This window comes from Dasypus novemcinctus, chromosome 1 (genome assembly GCF_030445035.2).
Source record: "Dasypus novemcinctus isolate mDasNov1 chromosome 1, mDasNov1.1.hap2, whole genome shotgun sequence".
NCBI lineage: Eukaryota > Metazoa > Chordata > Mammalia > Cingulata > Dasypodidae > Dasypus > Dasypus novemcinctus.
Window position 1 is genome coordinate 11143390 of NC_080673.1, and position 22947 is coordinate 11166336.

Below are 22947 nucleotides of genomic sequence, written 5' to 3' on the forward strand. Positions count from 1 at the left end.
TCTCTGGACTGACAATGTGATAGCCAGGCCCTGAGCCTCAACAGACTCCAGCACCTACAATCTGATTTATTGGACTCACCTCACTCAGCTAAGATGGAGTTGAAGAAGGACAACCACCACACCATGGACCCTAGAGTGCCTACAACTGAAAGCGGGAGGATTGCATCCAGTATCCATGTGGAATCTGAGCCTCCTCTTGACATAGAGGTGCAATGGACACAACCAATCCAATGTCCACAGAGAAAAGGTGGCATTGAAGTGGGAAAAGTGGACATGGTGGCTAATGGATATGGGGAATGGCAGGAAGAGACGAGATGTGGAGGCGTCTTTGGGACTTGGAGCTGCCCTGGATGGTGCTTCAGGGGCAATCACTGGACATTGTAAATCCTCACAGGGCCCACTGGATGGAATGGGGGAGAGTATGGGCCATGATGTGGACCATTGACCATGAGGTGCAGAGGTGCCCAGAGATGTACTTACCAAATGCAATGGATGTGTCATGATGATGGGAATGAGTGTTGCTGGGGGGGGGGGAGTGGTGGGGTGGGGGTGGTGGGGTTGAATGGGTCCTCATATATTTTTTTTTAATGTAATATTTTTACAAAATCAATAAAAAAAAGAAAAGAAAAGAAAAGAAACTTCAAAATAGTGCTGGGAAGGTTGGGACCTGGGACATGGCAGACCAAAATGAACAGTTAAAAGCTGGATTAACAGTAGGCTATTTCCCTCCCTCTCCCCTTTCATGGGGTAGTGGACCCTTTGAGCCCTCTCAGTCTGTAGCCACTGCCCATAGAACAGAGGACTCACGGAATGGAGTAATAAAGTATGGATTAGAGTGGACTCACTTATATTCTATTCTGGAACTATTGTGATTAGTAATGGAAGTAAATGTAGCAGTTATGTGGAGAAAGTGGCCACGGTAGCTGCTGAGGGTAAGGAGTGGGAAGAAGAGATGTGATGTGGGGGCATTTTCAGGACTTGGAGTTGTCCTGGGTGGTGCTGCAGGGACAGTTACTGGACATTGTATGTCCTCCCATAGCCCACTGGGTGGACTGTGGGAGAGTATGGGCTATGGTGTGGACCACTGACCATGAGGTGCAGTGGTGCTCAGAGATGTATTCACCAAGTGCAATGAATGTCCCATGATGATGGAGGAGGTTGTTTTGGGAGGAGTGGGGTAAGGGGGCTGGAGGGTATATGGGAACTCCTATTTTTTTAACGTAACATTAAAAAAAATAGACAAAAAAAACCTGTCTGAGCTGAAAGAGGGGGCATAAACTTCAGCAGCCCAATTTAGGGATCCTTCCTGCAGAGTCGACTTTTCTTCAACCCTTTCTTTCTGGTGCTGTCCAAGCCTCCCCTGTTCTCCAGAGCCCAAAAACAGTTGATCTGGACTGTTTCTGCCTGTTCTCAGTTATTTTTCTGGGACAGAAGAGTGTCCTGTACCTCTTGAATCCTCCATCTTCCCAGAAGTCTCTCTCCTTCATTTTTTTGCATATGGATTTCCAATTCTCCCAGCAATATTTGTTGAAGTGACTATTCTTCCCCAATTGAGTAGTCTTAGCAGCCTTATCAAAAGTCAAGAGGTTATAGCAGAACTAGTGTAGCTCAATGGTTGAGCACTTGTTTTGCATGTGCAAGCTCCCAAGTTCAACCCCCAGTACTGCCTAAAAAAATAATAATAATCAATGGGCTATAGATGCAAAAGTCTATTTATGAAATCTTAATTCAGTACTATTGGTCTATATATTTATCCTCATGCCAGTATCATTCTGTTTTGACCACCTTGGACTTGTAATAAGTTTTACAGTCAGGAAGTGAGTCCTCCAACTCTGTTCTTTTTTAAGATAGTTTTGGCTCTTCAAATCCTCTGACCCTTCTAAATATATTTGATAATTCACTTTTCCATTTCTGCAAAGTAGGCGATTAGAATTTTGATTGGGATTGAATTGAATCAGTAAAATATTTTCAGTACAATTAGCATCCACAAACACAAAATATCCTTTTATCTATTTGGGTCTTCTTTAATTTATTCTAGCAATGTTTTATAGTTTTCTCTGTATAAGTCCTTTACATACTTTGTTAAGTTTATTTCCAAATATTTGATTCTTTTACTTGCTATTGTAAGTAGAAATTTTTTCTTGATTGCTTCCTCAGACTCCTCTTTACTAATATTTAGACAGTACTGATTTTTGCATGTTGATTTTGTACATCACCACTCTGTGAAATTTATTTGTTGTAGTTTGTTGTAGTTTTCTGGGGCTTTCCTACATAGTATCATGCCATATGCAAATAATGTAAGTTTGACTTCTCCCTTTCCAATTTGGATGCCTTTTATTTCTTTTCTTACCTAACTGCTCTGGCTAGAACTTTCAGTACAATATTGAATGACAGTGTTGAATGACAAGTCTACAATGTGGATCCTTGTCTTGTTCCCAGTCTTAGAGGGAAATCTTTTACTTTTTCACCATTGAGCATGATGTTAGGTGTGGGATATTTATATCTTTTATCATGTTTAGGAAGTTTTCTTCTTTCCCTGTTTTTCTAAGAGCACATTTTTATTTTTAGAATGCCAATGATAGATACACAAATACACCTTAAGAATTTGAAGTTCTATTCTTGATTTCACATTACCTCCACATTTTCAGTGATCTTAATGTCAGTCAGTGGTTTTTTTTCAAAACAAAAATCTAGAAAATATTACATTTTATTACATTTAAAAAGTAAATGTAACATGAAACACTTTTAATAGATAATGTAGTATGCTTCCATAAAGATACGTCTACATCCTAATTTCCAAACTGGTGAACTTGACCTTTTTGAAGAAACAGTCTTTGTTATTTTATTAAGTATAGGACCTCAAGATAGAATCACTCTAGATTATCTGGGTGGGTCTTAAATCCAAAGTCAAGTTTCCTTATTAAAAAACTAAACAGGAATGGTGATGAGTTAGTCGTCCTGTCTACTAGGTGAGTAAGGTGAGTTATACTAGGCAGATCTAAATCTGAAGGCACTTTTCTTGTATAGGGATTCTTGAAGGTGTTTGTTCCTAAGAAATACCTAGGGAAATTATTCAAAATAGTTTTTCCCAGAACTGATTCATATGTCTTGGCTGGGGCCAAGAAATTCATATATATTCCTTCTCAGATGATTTTTTTTCAATAATCTGGCATGATTGGAAAACCTTGTTTAGTCTTATTACTCAAAGTGTGTTCCATGGGCAAGTAGGATTGGACTCATCTGGAAGGTATGAGAAATTCTGAGTGGGTATTTAGCCCAGGCCTACTAAATCAGTATATTCATTTTAACAAGATTCAAAGGTTGGTCATACTAACATTGATGTTTGAGAAGCCCTGCTCTAAAGTATTCAAAATATCCTACAGAGAAAAATAAAACAAGGTTGACAAAACATGCATCAAGAAAGTATAGTGGTGGTAACCATATGAAATTTGGGCAAGAGTCAGGTATCTGAGATGAAAAGAAGGAGTATCAATAAGCTGATATAACAAGGCAACTAAAACCCAGGATCATATAATTTTGAAAATAGAATTATAACCTCTAGCTATGGAAAGATGAGAGCCAAACAAACCATGAAAATACTTTATAACTTAGAGTATATAAACATTAAAATATACCTTCATTTTCATTTCAAAAAACATAAATTGTCTATAACTATATTATGTTAAAAGCATAGGCTAGAAGAGATCACAAATAAGACAAGGAAGCTTGCTATCATGTGCCCCCACACTACAGATTCTGATATTACAATAATCCAAGATAAATAAACAAGATAAATAAAAAAAGAAAACCAAAAGTAAATACTATATATGTAAAAAACATAAAATAAGTTATTAAAATTAATAAGTAAATTTAAGAAGAATACTCATAAAAGTTTCTAAAAATGTTCAACAAAAATAATAGAAAGTAAAATTCTAAAATTCATATGAATAATAATAATTCAAAAACTTTACCTAAGAATAAATCAAAAAGAAGATTCAGGAGAACTTTAGACAGAAACTTTAATGTATTATTAAGAAAAATTAAGCAGAGTGGAAATGGATCGGAAGGCTTGATATGCAAAAATGTAAATCTTTCCCAAATTAATCTATAGATTCAAAATAATCCTAATCAACATCTCAACACAAATATGGTTTGTTTTATTTTGCTTTTGTTTTGTGGAAATTGATGAGCACATTCTAAATTTTATATGAAATTGCCAAAGAATAAAAATATTAGAGGCAGTATTGAAGTAAAATAAAGCAGAAGAATTATATTTCTGGATATCAGTATTCATAATAAAGTTATAGTTAAGAGTGTTTAAGTTGTAATTAAGGCAAGTTAATTAAGGATGTGCAAAGATAGGCAATTTGCCAATGGGAGCAAATAGGCAGCCTTCTCATTCAATGACTTCACACTTCAGACAAAATGCAAAAATTAATTCCAGATGGGTTTTTTAATCCACACATGAAAAATAAAACAATACTAAAAAATTTTAGAAAGTAACAGAGGTATTATTATTGTTCCTCAAGGTAGGCAAGAGTCCTATAAAGCACTAAATATGGTAAACATCATTTAAAAATTGTATCATATCTAAATTAAGAGCTTTTATTCATCACATATGATTGAGACTGATAAAGTAAGTCTCAAATTAGAAGTTATTTGCAACTCATATATTAAACAAAGCAATTTTAAGATACATATAATTGACAGATTACACTGATAAATATCCATTTTTAAATAATATATTAATTTTGACCATTTAAAAACATATATACATATATTTTAAACTCCTAGAAATCAGTAAAACAAAAACTTCAAAAAGAACTTCATAAAAAAGCATGTTCAAACATTCAAAAAATATATTAAAAAGAGCACAACCTAAATAGTGATCAATAAAATGTAAATTAAAATCACACATTGCTTCAAGTGTCGCCATGTGGTCTTCTCATGTAGTGCTGTTTGGGTATAAATGTGTACAACTACGTTTGAAAATAGGCAGCATCTATAAAAGCCAAATATATGTAAATCCTCTGATACTCTAAATGCATTCCTAAAAGTATACTTAATAGAAATGTATACATATGTGCACAAAAGACATGTAAACGCATATTTGTAGCAGTAATATTTATAAAGCCTCAATTTGTAAATAACCTAAATGACCATTGTGCTGTTTTGGAGTTGTATATACATACCCCAGAAAAACATGTTCATAAAATTAATCCATTTCTGTGGGTCTGAACCCATTGTAAGTAGGACCTTTTGAAGTCCTTTATAAGCAGAATAAAATTCAGGCAGTAAGAGAAAAAACAACAGGAAGTAAGAAGCTGAAATTCAATGAAATGGAAGAAACTGAGATGCCAGGAGCGGCCGTTATAGGTGTCACCATGTGATAAAGGCACCAGGCACCAAAGGTTGCTGGCTGCCAGCCCCAGAAAGCCAGTCTTCAGGAAGAAAGCATTGCCTTGATGAAGTCTGGATTTCAACTTTCTTTTAGCCTGAAAACCATAGCAAATAGATCCCCATTATTTAGCCTGACCCGTTTCAAGGTATTTGCTTGAGCAGCCAAGGAAACTAAGCCATCCATCACCTGTAGAAGAGATAAATTGACATAAATTGATCCAATATGTTGTGATACAGGGAAGAAAATAAACAACTACTTGTAACATGGAGAAGCTCAAACATATAATGCTGAATAAAAAGAAGCCGGGCACAAATGTATATGCATTTCAGAAAGAGAAAATGCATCTATAGGACAGGTTAGTGAGGGTTGGATAGGGGGTGGTTTGAGGGAGGTTATTAGGTAAATGTTAATATTCTATTTCTTGACCCCGATGGTGTTTAACTTATGATAATACACTACCTTGTACATCTATGATATATGCACTTTTCTGGAAGCAGGGTATACTTCAGTGAAAAAAGGTTATTAAAAACAAAAACGAAAACAGAGAAATCGGTATGCTGAAAAACTTCCTAGCTAATGCAGAGGATAGAAATGGCTAAAACAGGCAGAATGAAAACAGTGCAGAAAAGGAATTCAGAGACTGGTGTTAATTCAAAATGGAGGATTATAAAAGACCACGGAGTCAGATGCTATTTAAGCAGGCCTTGAAGATGATGTCGAAACTGAGTCAACAAATACACTGAGTAATGAAAAGGCAGCGTGTGCTGAAGTGCAGTATATGTGTAGTGAAACTGATGTTGGGAGGTTAGAGTATTAGAGTGAAGGATGAATTTGAAAAATCAGATGGTTCAAATTATAAAGGCTCTCAAAGAATGTGCACTACTTGTTTAAACTAATCGTTGAAATTTGTCTAGTTCAAAACAATTTTTGGTCCCAAATTAGCTGCCTAATTAGCTACTTTGTCTGAGTTCAAATGATAATTGTCATCTTGCCAATATTTGTACTTAAATTTAATCTCTGATATATTTCAGTATTACCTGAGGCATACACATCCAAATGCAGTGCTCAAAAGCATTTCACCAGCAAAATTATGTCCATATTCTGAGTTAAAAATTATCAGAGGTTGTGTTAAAAAAAAAAAAAAAGATATGAGAAAATGGAAATATCATCAGGGAATTTTATATCCAACACCCACCATGAAAACCCAGATCTGAAAAAGAATCAAAACTCATTTTTCTTAATTTCTATTCAAAAAGAGCACAGGAGCTTACAGAATCTCCTGATTGTGAGAGAAATGTATTCCAAGGGAAAGGGAGGCCACAGGTGGCTCCAGAAATGGGGTTTTTCAATTCCTTTTGGTTAATTGGAAGCGGCAATTTAGAGAGAGGTAAATGCTGAAAACAGCAAACTTTGCTATGAATACTGTTTTTAACTATCCATGTTGTTGCAATGACAAAAATATAAACCGTGATATAGTGATCTTCGTAAAAGCATATTGACATGCTAAGACTTGGAAGGAATCCGAGCCCAGCAAGCAGCTTCCAGGGGCCCTAGATTGCAAACCCCAGGTTTCCAAGGCAGGAAAGTTCCTGCTGAGGAACAAGTCAGATGAGGGCTGTTATATCAGGATGGGGCCAATGCTCAAAGCCAGAGGAGAGCAGCCAAAAACTGTGAATTTTAATAAAATTCCAGATGCAATATCCATGTATCTGAAGGATAACAATAGTGTTTGCTCATGCTTTCAAATGAAATACCAATTTTCATATAATTAAGCATTTGGATAATATAAATCTCATTTAAATAGCAATGGCCTTTGAACAAAATAATCCATTATGTACAATACAAATTATAAAGAGCTTTATTTTCAATTTAAATTCTTTTAAACATTCTTCTATAGCTTGGCAACTATATTTTTAATATGTCTACAGTGCATCATTGCAAAACTATACACAAGCCTTCCTCCCTTATTCTTAAACAGAAAGTGGAAGGAACAAATAACTAGAATCATTTGCTGAAAATAGGTCCTTTCTTTTTCCCTGTAGTTCATCCAGGATAAATGAAAACTCCAGGGGTGGGTAAATTTTCACATTGGGTGAATGGACAATTTTTCCCAGCCTAAAGGCAAGATGCTATCCTCATTATTTTAGACAGTTTTATGCAATTTTATGCAGGTATATAAAGAATCAGAACTCATTTAACATTATTTAACTAAAGAAAACATCCAGAGCAGGCTTCTTAGAGACAGGGGGTCAAAGATGTTTTTGAAACTTGCACAATACTTGGTCTTTTCTGTTTACAAACATTTTCTGAGAAATGAGTCCAAAGAACCTTTTACAGCTTCAAAGGCACTATGTGACCTATAGTTTAGACGTACAACTCTAAAGGGTGATTAATGATTTACAATGAAGCGTCAAAAATATTGTATTGGAGATCAGGAGTCCCGCTTCTGGCTGAGACTTATCACTGTCATTCTAAGAATCCTTCTCAGGCAATTCATTTCCCTTTCCTTGACCTTGACTTTTTCACCATTAAGCATGGACAGTAGGGATGATCTTTAAAAGGTATGCAATAAACTACATCACTTGGCTGGTCCCTTGGTCTGTTGAACCCTAATGCCAATAATTATCTCCAACACAATATATATGATCCTGAGATAAAATGGTAGAAAGAAAAGCAACACTGGCCTAGTAACTTTCTGTTTTGAGCCTTCTTTATGTGTTTTGGGTCTCCTTACATTCTGGGGGGTTTCCAGTCCTGATTTCTGAACATGTCTATTCTGAATAGCTGTGTGGCCATGTGCAAATACTGTAACAGTCACAGGTCCTCAGTGAAAATAAGACGCTGTTAAATTTCAGCAGAAAACCTGATATTTGAATGAGAAGTTTTACTGAACATCTTAACACAGTCTAGATATAAATATATAAGAAAGGATAATCATCTTAAAAATTGTTGTTCAACTTGAGTGCACACAATTGTTTGCATATTCTTTCAGTATAATTTGTGCAATGACATCACCAAACATAGCAGGGTAAGAATGTATTGATATAAGTAGAAGACAATATTTCTTTTTCCAAGCCTCTGAAGTATTACCCTTGACCCTAAAGCAGTGTATATGTTTCTAACCTCTTGGCTAAATTGATATTACTTAGGTTTAAACGTTTATTTAGTTTGTACTTATGAACATTTTCTTGTGAAATTGAAGCTTAGCCTAGTATTATATATTGCCTAAGAGTTATTATCTCCTGAAAGCCTCCTTATTGCTCAAATGTAGCCTCTATCTAAGCCAAACTCAGCTTATAAACACACTACCTTCCCTCTAGCATAGGACATGATTCCCAGAGATGAGCCTCCCTGGCACCATGGGATTACCACCCAGCACCAACTAGCAAAGCATCTGGAAAAAGGCCTTGACCAGAAAGGGAAAATGATAAATACAAATGAGATCTTATGTTTAAGAGATTTCAAAATGAGTCAGGAGGGCATTCCAGTGGTTATCCTTATGCAAATCTCAGCAAGATCTCATCGAGTGCCACAGTAAACAGTGCCTCATACAGTAGGGATCCTGAGGACTCTAGAGATATCCAGACACTATAAACAGGACAGGTAAGTTCAGGAACTCAGTCCCCTAACAGCAGATCTTACCCTGGAATTTATACTTCCTAGTGGAACAGACTTAGGCTCATTTATAGCTTCCCTACACATGGTTCTTAAGCTCTTTTTATTTGAACCTATAATTAGTACTATACTTGTTCAATATATGTCCCAGAGACTTAAATCTTCAGGCTGTTCGTGTAGCTGAGTCCTGAATTTCAGTGGAGTTGCAACTTACTCTCCGGGTCATTGGACTCACCTAGGACAACTAATGTGAAGAAGATGGTGGACAACACCCATCGCAAGGAACAGAGAGTGTCTGCAGTTGCAAGCAAGATAGTTCCATCCATCTATCCCATGGGACCCAGGTCCCCTCTCAATTAGAATCAGAATGGGCATCATCACCTCAAAATCATCAAGATCAAGGAATGAACAATGGACTAAAATAGACTTATAATTCTATTATAGACATTGTTATTCTGGTAATGGAAGACCTTTTATCAATGATATAAAGGCAGTTGCCACCAGAGATCCTGACGAGAGAGAGAGGGAAGAATAGGTATAATATGGGGGCATTTTTGGGACATTGGTATTGTCCTGCATGACATTGCAATGACAAATACAGGCCATTATGTATTTTGTCATAACCTACAAAATTGTGTGGGAGAGAGTGTAAATTACAATGTAAATATGGTCCATGCTTAGTAGCAATGCTTCAAGATGCAGTCATCAATTTTAGCAAATGGCCACACTAATGAAGGTTGTTGTTGATACAGGAAAGTGTGGGACAGGGAGGAGATAGGGCATTTGGGAATCCCCTGTATTTCTTATGTAACATTTATGTAATCTAAGCTTTCTTTAAAAATACTAAAAATTAAAAAAGAATGCACTTTCCTTCCAAAAAAGAATGTTTACTTAGCTTGAACTTCCATGGCAGCTGTGGTCTACCAGTCATGCTTTTCGAGAACTCGACAGCCATTTGACACCATGATTTTTAACTGTTGCTTCAGGTCCTGCAGATGCTGTTTATTTCTTTATTTATTCATCCCCTCACCCCCAAGGACTCTATCTCTGAATTCTCTCACACTAGTAATTTTACAGATTTCTGTTACTGGATATCCCATCCATCTGTCTTTCTCTGGTAATTTTCTGTATGTCATCCTTTGGTAACATTTTCCAGCTTATCATTTTTTCTCTGGAGCCTCTTAGCTTGCTCCATAAAGCCTTCTTCTCTAAGACCTGCCCTGGTACCTCCAGCATCATTGAATGCTTCATTGGCTGGCAGTTCACCATGTGTGGCTGGTCTTCCATCCCATGCTGGTGTATAATTAGGACACAGGAAAACCAAACAATGTATTTGTTAATGAGATACAGTTGAACATTTTTCCTTTTTTCAAAATGTCCAAGAGAACATTATTGGGATACATAATCTTTTTTTTTTTTTACTGGTATTTTTGCTGGTGTAATTTAATGAGTACAATGTATAGACTATAATCTTTATATCAGTTGTTAAATTTCTTAAACTTGAAAACTGTATTTGATGTCTTTGCATAGATGAATGTCCTTATTCTTAGGAAATGCACATGAAAGTATTAAGTGTTCAAGAAGCATGAGCTGTACAACATGCTCTCAAGTTTTAGAAAATAGCTAAATAGAAATAAATATAGGTAGATAGGTATTAATAAATGGATGGATGGGTAGAATGATACAGCAAATATGTCAAAATGTTAAATGTTGGTGGATCTGGTATCTGGGTACAGGGTATGTTGGACTTCTCTGTATGGGTTCTGTATTGTTTTTATGACTATTCTGTAATTTTGAAAGTACTTCAAAATAAAAATAAATTGACAATGCTTTCTTTGTCCCTATGATTGGAGAGATGAATTTAAGAAAGGTTTATTTTGAATGATACTTTAAGATCTCTGAATCAGATTTAAAGAATGAAATCATTTACTTTTAAAGAAAGGCTAAAAATATGTTCTCAATAATATTCTGAGGCATAAAAGGACATTTCTTTTGACGTAGGAGGAGATCAAATCAGTAAAGAAATTAGTAATAAGAGTGATGCAAAGAGATAAATTACTATATCACTGCTAAAGATTAGAATTAGTAAAAATGTGACAAGAAATTACAGTGTATTTAACAACACTATGAAGAAGAAAAATGATTGGAGCAGGTTTTACATAACATAACATCAAAAATAGGAAAAAGAAATGTCCAGATTATGTTTAATGGATAATATTTAAAGTACTGTTTCTAGCTGATGAGAACCAAGAGATGAGATCAATATCGCAGATTTCTTTTCTTTATTGAGGAAAGAGTAACATAAACATACTTAAGAGAGTTTTGTTATCAATGTATGTGTTATGTATGGTACAAAAGTCTTTGAATAATTTGCATAGATTTTCCAATTCTAAGGCCATTTATAACTGTGATATTGTTGAAACTATCCCCTGTGTTTTCTGTTTGCTAGAAATATTGCCACATATGGTAATAGAAGATTATGATTATAAGAATAAGTCAGTGCCTATTTTCTGTTTCTTACTTCATAACAACACTCTGATTTTGCACTCATTTCAACTGGAGGTAATATTTTTGAGAGATAGATCCTCCACCAACCTCAGGAATTAAATATTTATTGGTCCCCAATTGAATTATTTTCCCCAATTTTATCCAATGTTTGTTAGAGAATTATATATCCTTACCCTTTGTTCTATGAGTTACAATGGTTCCCCCTTGGAGAAAGTTCTCTTCTCCCCACACTGACAATGAGATTGCTTTTCTTGGCCAATGGAAGGTGACTAGATACAGCACATGCCAGGTCCTATCAGGGGCTTAAATATGCCTCTTGGGGATTCCATTTGCTGCCATCACAAAGCATAGCTCAGTTAGACATAGTCCAGAATTAGAGATTGTGGAACGAGCCTTACCCTGATCTGCAGTCTGAAGCAAATCTACCTCAACTGACCTGCATACCTGTGAGTGAGAAATATTCCACAGTGTAATCCATTGAAATATTGGCATTTTTTGTTTCACCCCATTATTGCAGCAGTTTTCCTCTCCTATTCAGTATTTGGTTTTGACATAAACGTATAATACAATTCTGGACATGAGGGTGAGAAAGGGGAAGGGTTCATGGAAAGGTTTTCCTTGCTGATGTACAAAAATATTAACATAGTACATTATCTCTTTCTTTTGTATCTACATGGATATCTAGCAGACAAACAGGTAAAGCTAAGCACAAAAGCTAGTTCAGCTTTTTTCATTTTTTCATTTAAAAATGAAAGGAACAAGTCTTTAATAATGTTGTTAAACTGGTAGCTTGATCAATTGATTAAGCCTGAAAATGTCATGAATTGGGTTTCTGTTCATTGCAGCTGAAAGCATCTGTATTAGGGTTCTCCACAAAAACAGAACCAACAAGATATTAAAAAATGTATGTATTCATATTTATATATTTTGCTATAAATATATAAAGAGATTTATTATAGGAATTGGCTCACATAACTGTGGTGACTGGCAAATTCAAATACCTGAAGGCAGACCTCAAGTTGGGAAATTTGAGGTGACACTGAAATATGAGAAGCTTCCAGGTTGTGAACTCTGATGGGCATGATAATGTATTAGGAAGGAGAAGCAAAATGGCTGAAGTGGAGACAAAAATTCTTCTTTCTCTGACTGCAGAAATCCTCAGTTCTCCCCGTAAGAACTCTAATTGATTGGATGAGGAAATTCCTCTCATTGCTGAAGGCAATCTTCTTTGTTGATTATAGATGTAATAAGCCATAGATGTAATCAATTGATGAATTGTTTACATCCATAAAATACCCTCACAATAACAATCTCACCAGTGTTTGCTTGACCAAAGGACTGGATACTCTAACCTTGCCAAGTTCATATTTGAAATTAATAATCACAGCATCTTAATTGTGAAGATGAAGATAGGTGGCATCATCCAAACGGTGACATAAGACATCCCCTGAAAAACCTCCCCAGAGATTCAGTGAATATAAGAACAAATTTGACTTGCTTAAAACTGGGAAGGATGATAGAGACTGGAGAAAGACTCCAAAAATGCTTAATTAAAAAAACAGACAATTATCAGGTAGGAAACTTCTGTCCTGGGCTGGTTGGTCATCTCCCTTGCCCCTCACTTGGGTCAACATAGCTCAGTGCTCTCCAGAGGCATCAGCATCTCGGGTCCCTCACATGGGGAATGCAGACGATAGAGGAATTCACAGTAGTGAGTTAAAATCCCATGCATGTTCATGTAAAATGACCCATCTTTCTGATTTGATCCCACCTGTCTCCCAGAGCAGGATACCCTAATGGTGAAGAAATCAGAGGCAGGCAAGCCTCACTGAGAAAAAATAAAATAAAGGGGTTAAACTGAATTTCTGTAAGACTGGAAGGTCATTGAACTAAGATGTATAAAGAAAATGGGATACTGAGTGACGGAGAGAATGTCAACAAGTCATAGGAGCTGGGGAGAAAATTTGGCAAAAACAAAAAAAACACAACAGAAGAAACAGAAAAGATCAACATTCCTGGAGAAAGAACAGAGGAGGCTTTTCATGGAGGTGGAACAATTAAACAAAAAATTCAATATTAAAAATTGTACCACATATCCACAGTAAGAATCAGATTGACACTCCAATAAAATTTTATTTTAAAAAAAGAACCAGATGGAGAAAATCTGGGACAATGAGTTAAGTTAAACTCAAGCTATTCTAAAAGTCTGGAAGAAGTTTGACCAAGCATCTCAGGAGAGCCTTGACACAATGCCAATCAACAATAAAGCCATAGACAAGAGGGAAAAACTGGCCTTCAGGGTCAACTCATGAAGATAATGATAAGCCCAGGCATCAGCAAAAAATACAAGCCACTCAGGAATACATGGGTCAGTCAAGGGAACTACTTTAAAACTCAGAAGACACATAGAATTTGGAACAGCTAATTAAAGAAGTTCAAAAATCTACATCAATTCAAGGATACGAAAGAAAGTACTCATAAAAAGATAAAGGATATTAAGAAGAAAATGTGTGTGCATAAAGAAAAATTTGAAAGTATGAAAATAAACATAACAGACCTTTGGGTTTGAAAGGCACAAGAGTACAGATTAAATGTACACTAAAAGCATTCAACAGCAGATTTAAACAGACAAAAGAATCAGGGAACCAGTAGTCAATGCAATTGAAATCACAGTTAAAAGAACAGATAGGACAGAAAAAATTGAGCAGCATCTCAGGGATTTAATTGACTGCATGAAGCACACAAACATACATGTTGTGGGTACCCTAGAAGGATAAGAGAAAGGGAAAAGGGCAAAAAGAATCTGTGATAAAATAAAACCCATGGTTTTTCCAACTCTGATGAAATATATATATATTTTTTTTAAATATATAAAAATATATTTATACACACACACATGCAAGAAGTGTAACATACTCCAAGCAGAATAAACCCTATTAGACCTACTCTGAGAAACATAATAATAATAATGTCAAGTGCCAAAATTAAAGAGAGATAAAGCAGCAAGAGAAAAGCAATCCATCACATAAAAGAGATCGTCAATAAGGTTAAGTGCCAATTTCTCATCAGAAGCCATGAACACAAGAGTGCAGTGGTAGGAAATATTTTAGGTACTGAAAAAGAAAAACTGCCAGACAAAAATTTTAAAAATAAGCAAGAGTTTAAAATAATCACACAAAAACAGAAACTGAGGGTTTTTTTCAACAAAAAAACCCACATTACAAGAGTTACTAGAAGGAGTTCTGCCGATTGAAAGGAAAAGACAGGAGGAGTGATTTAGAGTAGGGTGAAGAAGTGAAGATTCAAAGAATATGTATACTATTAAAGCTATTTTAGTATCTATTCAAATTAGATTATAGATGTCGGTTGTGCATTATAAATTCCAGGGTAAACACAAACAAAGTATTTAAAAATATACAGAAATTGAAATGAGAAAAGAATAAGTCAGATACATTACAAAAGATACAGAAAAGGAAGTTACAATAAAGGGAAAAAAAGAAAAAATTTTGTGATATATAAAGTCAAAGGACAAAATGGCTGAAGTGAGTACTATTTTTACAGTAATAGCACTGAATGTTAATGAATAAATCTCTCCAATTCAATTTGGCAGAGTGGATTTTAAAAAGCATGTTTCAACCGTATCTCTTTTTCCTAGAAATACACCTTAGACCCAAAGACATAAATAGTTGCAAGTGAAGGGTTGGAAAAACATATTTGACACAAAACCTCCAAAAAAAAGTTGGGGTAGCTATACTAATATCAGATAAAATACATTTTAAGTCAAAAGCTGTTATAAGAGACAAAGAAGGAAACTATAAAATAAGAAACTATATAAGAAGAAAGATTAATCATAAGCATTTATGCACCTAACCAAAGTGCCCCAAAATTCCGAGGCAAACATTGGCAAAACTGAAGAAAGAAACAGACACTTCTACCATAATATTTGGATACTTCAATACACCACTCTTATTAATAGATAGAATATCCAGACAGAACATCAATACAGAAAGAGAGAGCATAACTAATATGAAAAATGAACTAAACGTAGCAGTTATATTCAGGTCATTGCATCACAAAACAACATCTACATTACTTTTAGCAGTTTTATGTGAGATATATGAGATATATTCACATGTCACGCAACCCATCCAAAGTATACAATCAATGGCTTTTAGTATAGTCACAATGTTGCACATTCATCACCACAAAAAAATTTTAGAACAAATTTATCACTCCCAAAAGAAAAATTCCACACACCTTAGGAGTCACCTCTCGATCCCTCTATACCTCCCCAGCCCTATCAAACCTTTAATCTAATCACATCTTTATAAATCAATTTACATTAACATTTTATATAAATGGAATCATTCAGCATGTGGTACTTTGTGTCTGGCTTCTTTGACTAACAAAATGTGTGTTTTTTTGCCTGTCATTAGCATTTTGTTACATTAAACATTTTTTTCAGTTTCAAAGAAATACAGTCTTAGTTATGCAATATTACCCATATGCATATTTCATAAATTTGTTTCACTATGCTATATAGTCTCATTACATTCTTTAGCTTTCCTTCTAATAATATGCATGACCTTAGACTTTTCCTTTCAACCACTGTTAAATACCCATATAATAGCCCTGCTAGTTACAAACACTGTGATGTACATTCACCTTTCCTATTCCTTTCCAAAGATTAACAAACAACCTTTTCACCAATTCTGGACAGATTAACCCTTAGATTTCCATTCTCTAGCCTCATTCTATTTTAGGGTGATCTATATTCTAGTTTTTCACTACATGGGTTTATACTTTAATAGCACAATCATACCATATTTGTTCTTTTGTGTCTGCCTTGCTTCACTAAACAAAATGTCCTGCAGTTTCATCCTTGTTGTCCTATACTAAATTACTTCATTTCTTCTTACAGCTGGATAATAGTCTATCACGTTTATATACCACAGTTTATCCATTCATGGGTTGATGGACACCTGGGTTGTTTCCATCGTTTGGCAACTTGAATCACACCACTATGAACATTGGTGTGCAAATGTCTGTTCATGTTACTCCACAGTGGCTGTACCATTCTACATTCTCATTCCCACCAACTGTTAATAAGCATTCCCCTCTCTCCACATCTTGTCCTAAACTTGTAGTTTTCTTCTGCCTTGTTAAATTGGCTATTCAAATAGGTGTAAAATGATCTCTCATTATAGCTTTGATTTGTATTTCCCAATACAAATGCTAGTGATGTTGAACAATTTTTATGTTTTTTTTCACAATTGTATTTCTTCTTTGGACAAATGTCTCTTCAAGTTTTTTGCCCATTTTTAAATTGGATTGTACATCTTTTTATTGTTGAATTGTAGGATCTTTTTATATGTCATGGATATTAAACCCTGTTCAGATATGTGATTTCCAAATATTTTCTCCCATTGAGTCAGCTGCCATTTCACCCTTTCAAAAAATTATTTTGAATGCAAAAGATTTAATTTTGAGGAGGTCCCATTTATCTATTTTTCTTTTATTACTCATGCTTTGGGTGTGAGATCCAGAAACCACCACCTACCAGAAGGTCTTTAAAATGTTTCCCTACATTTTCTTCTAGTAGTTGTATGGTCCTGGCTTTTATATTTAGGCCTTTGATCCATTTTGAGTTGATCCTCTTTTGTTCTTTTGGTTATAGAAATCCAGTTCTCCAAAACTATTTGTTTAAGAGGCTGTTTTGTCCTGGTAATGTGAACTTGGTAGGTTTGTACAAAACCAGTCAACCATGGTGGTGAGGGTATATTTCTGGATTCTCAATTCTTTTCCATTGATCCATATGTTTATCTTTATGCCAAGACCATGCCGTTTTGACCACAGTAGCTTTGTAATATGTTTCAAGTCAGTGAAAGTCCCTCAGCATCACTTTTTTGGGGATGCACTTTCCTTTCCAAATAAATTTGGTAATTTCCTTTTCTATCTCTTCAAAGTAAGCTGCTGGTATTTTGACTAGTTTTGCATTGAATCTCTAAATAAGTTTGGGAAGGACTGACATTTTCATGATATTTAGTCTTCCATTCCATGAACATGTAATGTATTTTCATTTGTTTAGGTCTTCTTTGATTTTGAGATGATTATGTGTTTTTTTTTTTCTCTTTGTGAATGTGGTGTATTACATTAATTGGTTTTCTTATGTTGAAACACCCTTGCATGCCAGAAATAAATCTCACTTGGTCATGGTGTATAGTTCTTTTGCTATGCTATTTGTTCTACTTATAAGTATTTTATTGAGAAGTTTTGCATCTATGTTCATTAAAGAAATGGGTCTGTAATTTTCTTTTATTGTAGAATTTTTACCTGGTTTTGGAATTAGGGTAACATTGACTTCATAAATGAGTTGAATAATTTTCCCTTCTCTTCAATTTTTGGAAGAGTTTAAGCAGGATTGGTGTTAATTCTTCTCACAATGCTTGGTAGAATTCACCTGTGAAGCCATCTGGTCCTGGATTTTACTTTGTTGGGATACTTTTTTTGATTGTTTCAATCCTTTTAACTGTGATTGGTTTGTAAAGTTCTTGTATTTCTTGTAGTCAGTGTATGTTGTGCATTTCTAGGAGTTTATCCATTTCATCTAAGTTGTCTAGTTAGTTGCTGTATTTTCTCATAATAGTCTCTTTACATCTTTTTTATTTATGTAGGTTCAGTCATAACTCCTCCTTTTCATTGCTAACTTTATTTATTTGCATCATCTTTCTTTTTTTCTTTCATAATCTAGCTAAGGGTTTGTCAATTTTATTTATTTTCTCAAATAACTGCTTTTGATTTTTTTTTGATTCTCTCTATTGCTTTTTGTGTTGATATTGTCATTTTCATGTATTTGCCCCATAAAGTTTGTTATTTCTTTCCTTCAGCTTGCTTTGGGATTGGTTTGCTATTCTTTTTCTAGTTTCTCCACTTGTTCAGTTAAATCTTTGATTAGCTTTTTCTTCTTTTCCCTCTCACCACTGCCTTTGCTGAATACCATAAATTTTGATAAGTTGAATTTTCATTTTCATTCATCTCAATATATTTACTAATTTCTCTTAAAATTTCTTTTATGACACATTGATTGTGTAGGAATGTATTGTTTAGTATCTATGCATTTGCAAATTTTCCCATTTCCCATCTATTATTGATTTCCAGTTTTATTCCATTATGATCTGAATGGTGCTTTGTATAATTTCATTCTTTTTATATTTACTGAGGTCTTCCTTTTGATCTGACATGTGGTAAATCCTAGAGAAAGATCCATGAGCACTTCAGAAAAATGTATAACTCACTGATTTGGGAGGCAACATTCTCTATATGTCTTTGAGACCTATCTTGCTTATCATATTGTACAAGTTTTCTGTTTCCTTGATGATGATCTCTCTAGTTGTTCTATGATGTGGATGGTGTGTTGAAATCAACTACTATTGTGTCTATTTCTCCCTTCAATTTTGACAGTTTGCCTTATGAATTTTGGGCACCCCTGGTTACGTGCATAGATATTTGTGGCTGCTATTTCTTCCTGGTAGGTTGTTCCTTTTATTAATATATAATGGCTTTCTGTATCTCTTATTACTTTTTTGCATTTAAAGTCCATTTTGTCTGATATTAGTATAGCTACCCCTGCTCTTTTTTGACTGCTTTTGGCATGGAGTATTTTTTCCCAAGTTTTCACATTCAGCCTATTCTTATCCACAGATCTAAGGTAAGTCTCTTGTAGGGATGGTTCATTTTTTTAACCCATTCTGTCAGCCTATATATTTTGATTGGGGAGTTTAATCCTTTCACATTCTATGATATTACTGCATTATTTACTTCCACCATTTTATTCTTTGGCTTTCATATGTCATTTTTTTTGTTGTTGTTTTGGTTATCCTTCCTGCTATTCTTGACTTCTACACTCTCAAGCCTTTCTCTCTTTTTCTTTTGGGCTATGAGGTCCTTTTAATACTTCCTTTAAAGTTGGATTCTTTTTTACAAACTCTTAGCTTCTGTTTATTTGTGAATATTTTAAAGTCACCTTAATATTTGAAGGATAATTTTGCCAGGTAAAGAATTCTCACCTGGCAACATTTCTCTTTCAGTAATCTAATAATATCATACTACTGTCTTCTCACCTCCATGGTTTCTAATAAGAAATCCACACTAAGTCTTACTGGACATCCCTTGTATGTGATGGTTTGCTTCTCCCTTTCTGTTTTCAAAATCTTCTCTTTATCTTTGTTGGTTAACAGTCTGACTAGTATGTGTCTTGGAATAGATCTATTCACATTTATTCTGATTGGGTACACTGTGCTGCTTAAAGATGTAAATTACTTTTTTTATTAGAGTTGGGAAATTTCAACCATTATTTCCTCTAATACTCTTTCTGCCACTTTCCCCTTCTTTTCTCCTTCTGGAATTCCCATGACATGTATGTTGTTGTATTTCATGTTATTCAACTACCTGAGCCCCTGCTCAATTTTTTCCATTATTTTCTCTCTGTTCTCCCTTCAATTTCAGCTGTTCTATCTTCTGCCTCACTCATTCTTTCTTTTATCATTTCAATTCTGTTGTTCCATGCCTCTAATTTTTATTTTTAGGTACAGGGGCAATCCAGGCTCTCATGTGGAATCCAGCATTCAACTCCTGAGCCACATTAGCTTCCCTGTATTGTTTTTTGTTTGTTTGTTTTGCTTGTTATCTGTTTTTGTTTTTTCAGGAGGCACTGGGAACTGAACACAGGTTCTCCCATATGGAAGGCAGGCACTAAACTGCTTGAAGCACATCTGCTCCCCTCTAATGTGTTTTTGATCTAACCTCTGTGCCATTCATTTCCATAAGCTCTATTATTTTTCTATTCAGATTTTTTAATTCTTTGTACTCATCAGTGTCTTCTTGATGTCTTTTATCTCAACACGCACATTGTCTTTTAACCAATTAATTTGATTTTGGAGATTTGTATGAAACTCATTGATTAGTTTTCTTAAATCCTGCGTCTCATCTGGGTGTGGATATATTCCTTTGTTTGGGTCATTTCTTCCATTTTTTTTAGTATGGCTTGTAATTTTTTGCTGATATCTAGGAAACTTATTACGATGGTGTGTTTACTCTGATACTTAATTTCTCTTTCTTTCCTTTGGATTTAGGGGTAATAGGCTATGTGTTACTGCCATTCTTTAATTCTTGGTTTAAACAGCTCTAGATTTTTAGGATTATCCCTGTTAGTTGCTCAAATCCAGGGCTGGGTCCCAGTAATGGATTGCGGACTTGCCTCCAAGTACCTTGGGGAGTGAGGCAGTAAAGACATCTCATATTTACTTTTAATTTCCTCACATGCAGCTGTGCTTACACAGCAACCTGACCCTCCTGGTTCTCAGTGCTTCCCCCAGTCCTACACCCACTCTGCCACCCCTCCACTATCATGAAGGATGGCCCTTTCCTTTGCCAAGGACTTCCTGGTGGGAAGCATTGCTGCTGCCATCTACAAGAAGGTTGTGGCCATCATCCAGGGGTTCAAACTGCTGCTGCAGGTACAACAGGCCAGTAAATAGACATGCCACTACAAACAGTACAAAGGCACCTTGGACTACATAGTCCACATTCTCAAGAAGCAGGGCTTCTTCTCCTTCTGGAGAGGTAACTTGGTCAATTTCATTCACTGCTTCCTCACCCAGGCCCTCAACTTTGCCTTTAAGGATATGTATTAGCAGGTGATTCTCAGTGGTGTAGACAAGCATACACAGTTCTGGGGGTATTTTGCTAGCAACCTGGCCTCCAGTGGGGTGGCTGGAGTCACTTCTGTCTACTTCATCTATCCACTGGATTTCACCAGAACCCATTTGGGTTCTGATATTGGGTAATCTGGCTCAGAAAGAGACTTCCTAGGTCTGGAAAATTGTTTGATGAAGATCACCAAGTGTGATGGCAACCAAGACCTCTATTAGGGTTTCAACTACAGTGCAGCCTATTTTGGCCTATATGATAAGGCAAGTTATGATCCTTGACCCCAAAAATACACACATTGTGGTGAGCTGGATGATTGCCCAACTGTGATGGCCTTGACTGGTGTTTGCTCCCACCCCTTTAACAAATGAGATGGTGGATGATTATGAGTCTGAGTGTAAAGAAGCTGACATCATTTATACTGAGACTGTTCAATACTGGAGGAAGATTTTCAAAGATGAAGGTGGCAAAGCCTTCTTCAAGGGTGTATGGTCCAAGGTTCTCAGAGGCTTGAGTGGCACCTTTGTGCTGGTTCTGTATGATGAATTGAAGAAAGTCATCTGAGGGTCTTTACCAGAAATGGAAACCAAGAGAATCATGTAGAATCCTTACTTAATTGTTGTGGGCCACTGACCTTCAACAAATTTCTACCATATTTACCCAAGTCAGATCATGTCTATAGAGGGCTGGGGAAAGCTTAGAAAAGGGGCTCATAGTGACCACATTTGACCATTGCCACTGCTGATTCCATGTGTTGAATATTGGGGGGAGGTGAATTGGTACAATTTGTGTGACCACAGATGAGGAAGCTCAGCTATGTAGAAACTGTCAACTCCAAATGCTTACAGGATCCTCAGTTGCTGTGTTTAAATATATGTATTTAGTAATATATATATATTTAAATATATATTTTTTAAATATATATATTTTAAATTCTGTCTCCCATTTGTACTTAGGAAGTATCTCCTTTCACACAGCTGGATATTTGCTATTTTGTTTTTTTTCTTGGGCATTCTACAGAAAAATAATAAATAAGCAGGATTCTCTTAAGAAACAAATAAATGTATGGGATACAGAGGAGATAGTCTTGAAGGGAAAATTTATAATGCTAGTGGCTTACATTTTAAAAAGCTGAAAGAACTAAAATTATAGACCAAACTGAAAACCTAGAGGAACTAGAAAAAGAACAGTAATTTCAAAGCAAGCAGAAAGAAAAAAATAACAAAAATTTGAGAAGAAATAAATGAAATTTAGAATAAAAAAACTATAACCAGTATTAATAAAATCAAAAGTTGGTTCTTTGAAAAGACCAATAAAATTGACAAACCTATAGCTAGACTGACTAAGTGAAAAAGAGAGAGATGCAAATAAATAAAATTGGAAATGATAGGGAAGACATTACTACTGGCCCAACAGAAATAAAAATTATATATTATAAGAGGATACTAAGAGCAACTGTATGCCAACAAATTAAATAACCTAAATAATACGGATAAACTACTAGAAACACATGAACAACCTACACTGACTCTAGAAGACATAGAAGACATCAACAGATCAATCATGAGTAAACAGATTGAACAGTTATTAAAACCCAACCAACACAGAAAAGTCATGGACAACATGCTTTACAGGTAAATTCTACCAATCTTTCCAAGAAGAATTAATACCAAACTTGTTCATACTTTTCCAAAAAATTGAAAAGGCAGGAACAC

At 35.2% G+C, this 22947-nt stretch overlaps 1 pseudogene; it reads left to right on the plus strand.

Annotated features, from left to right (window-relative positions):
* The first annotated feature begins 10716 nt into the window (after positions 1-10716).
* On the plus strand, positions 10717-21796 carry LOC101434274 (ADP/ATP translocase 3-like; annotated as a pseudogene).
* The last annotated feature ends 1151 nt before the right edge of the window (positions 21797-22947 follow it).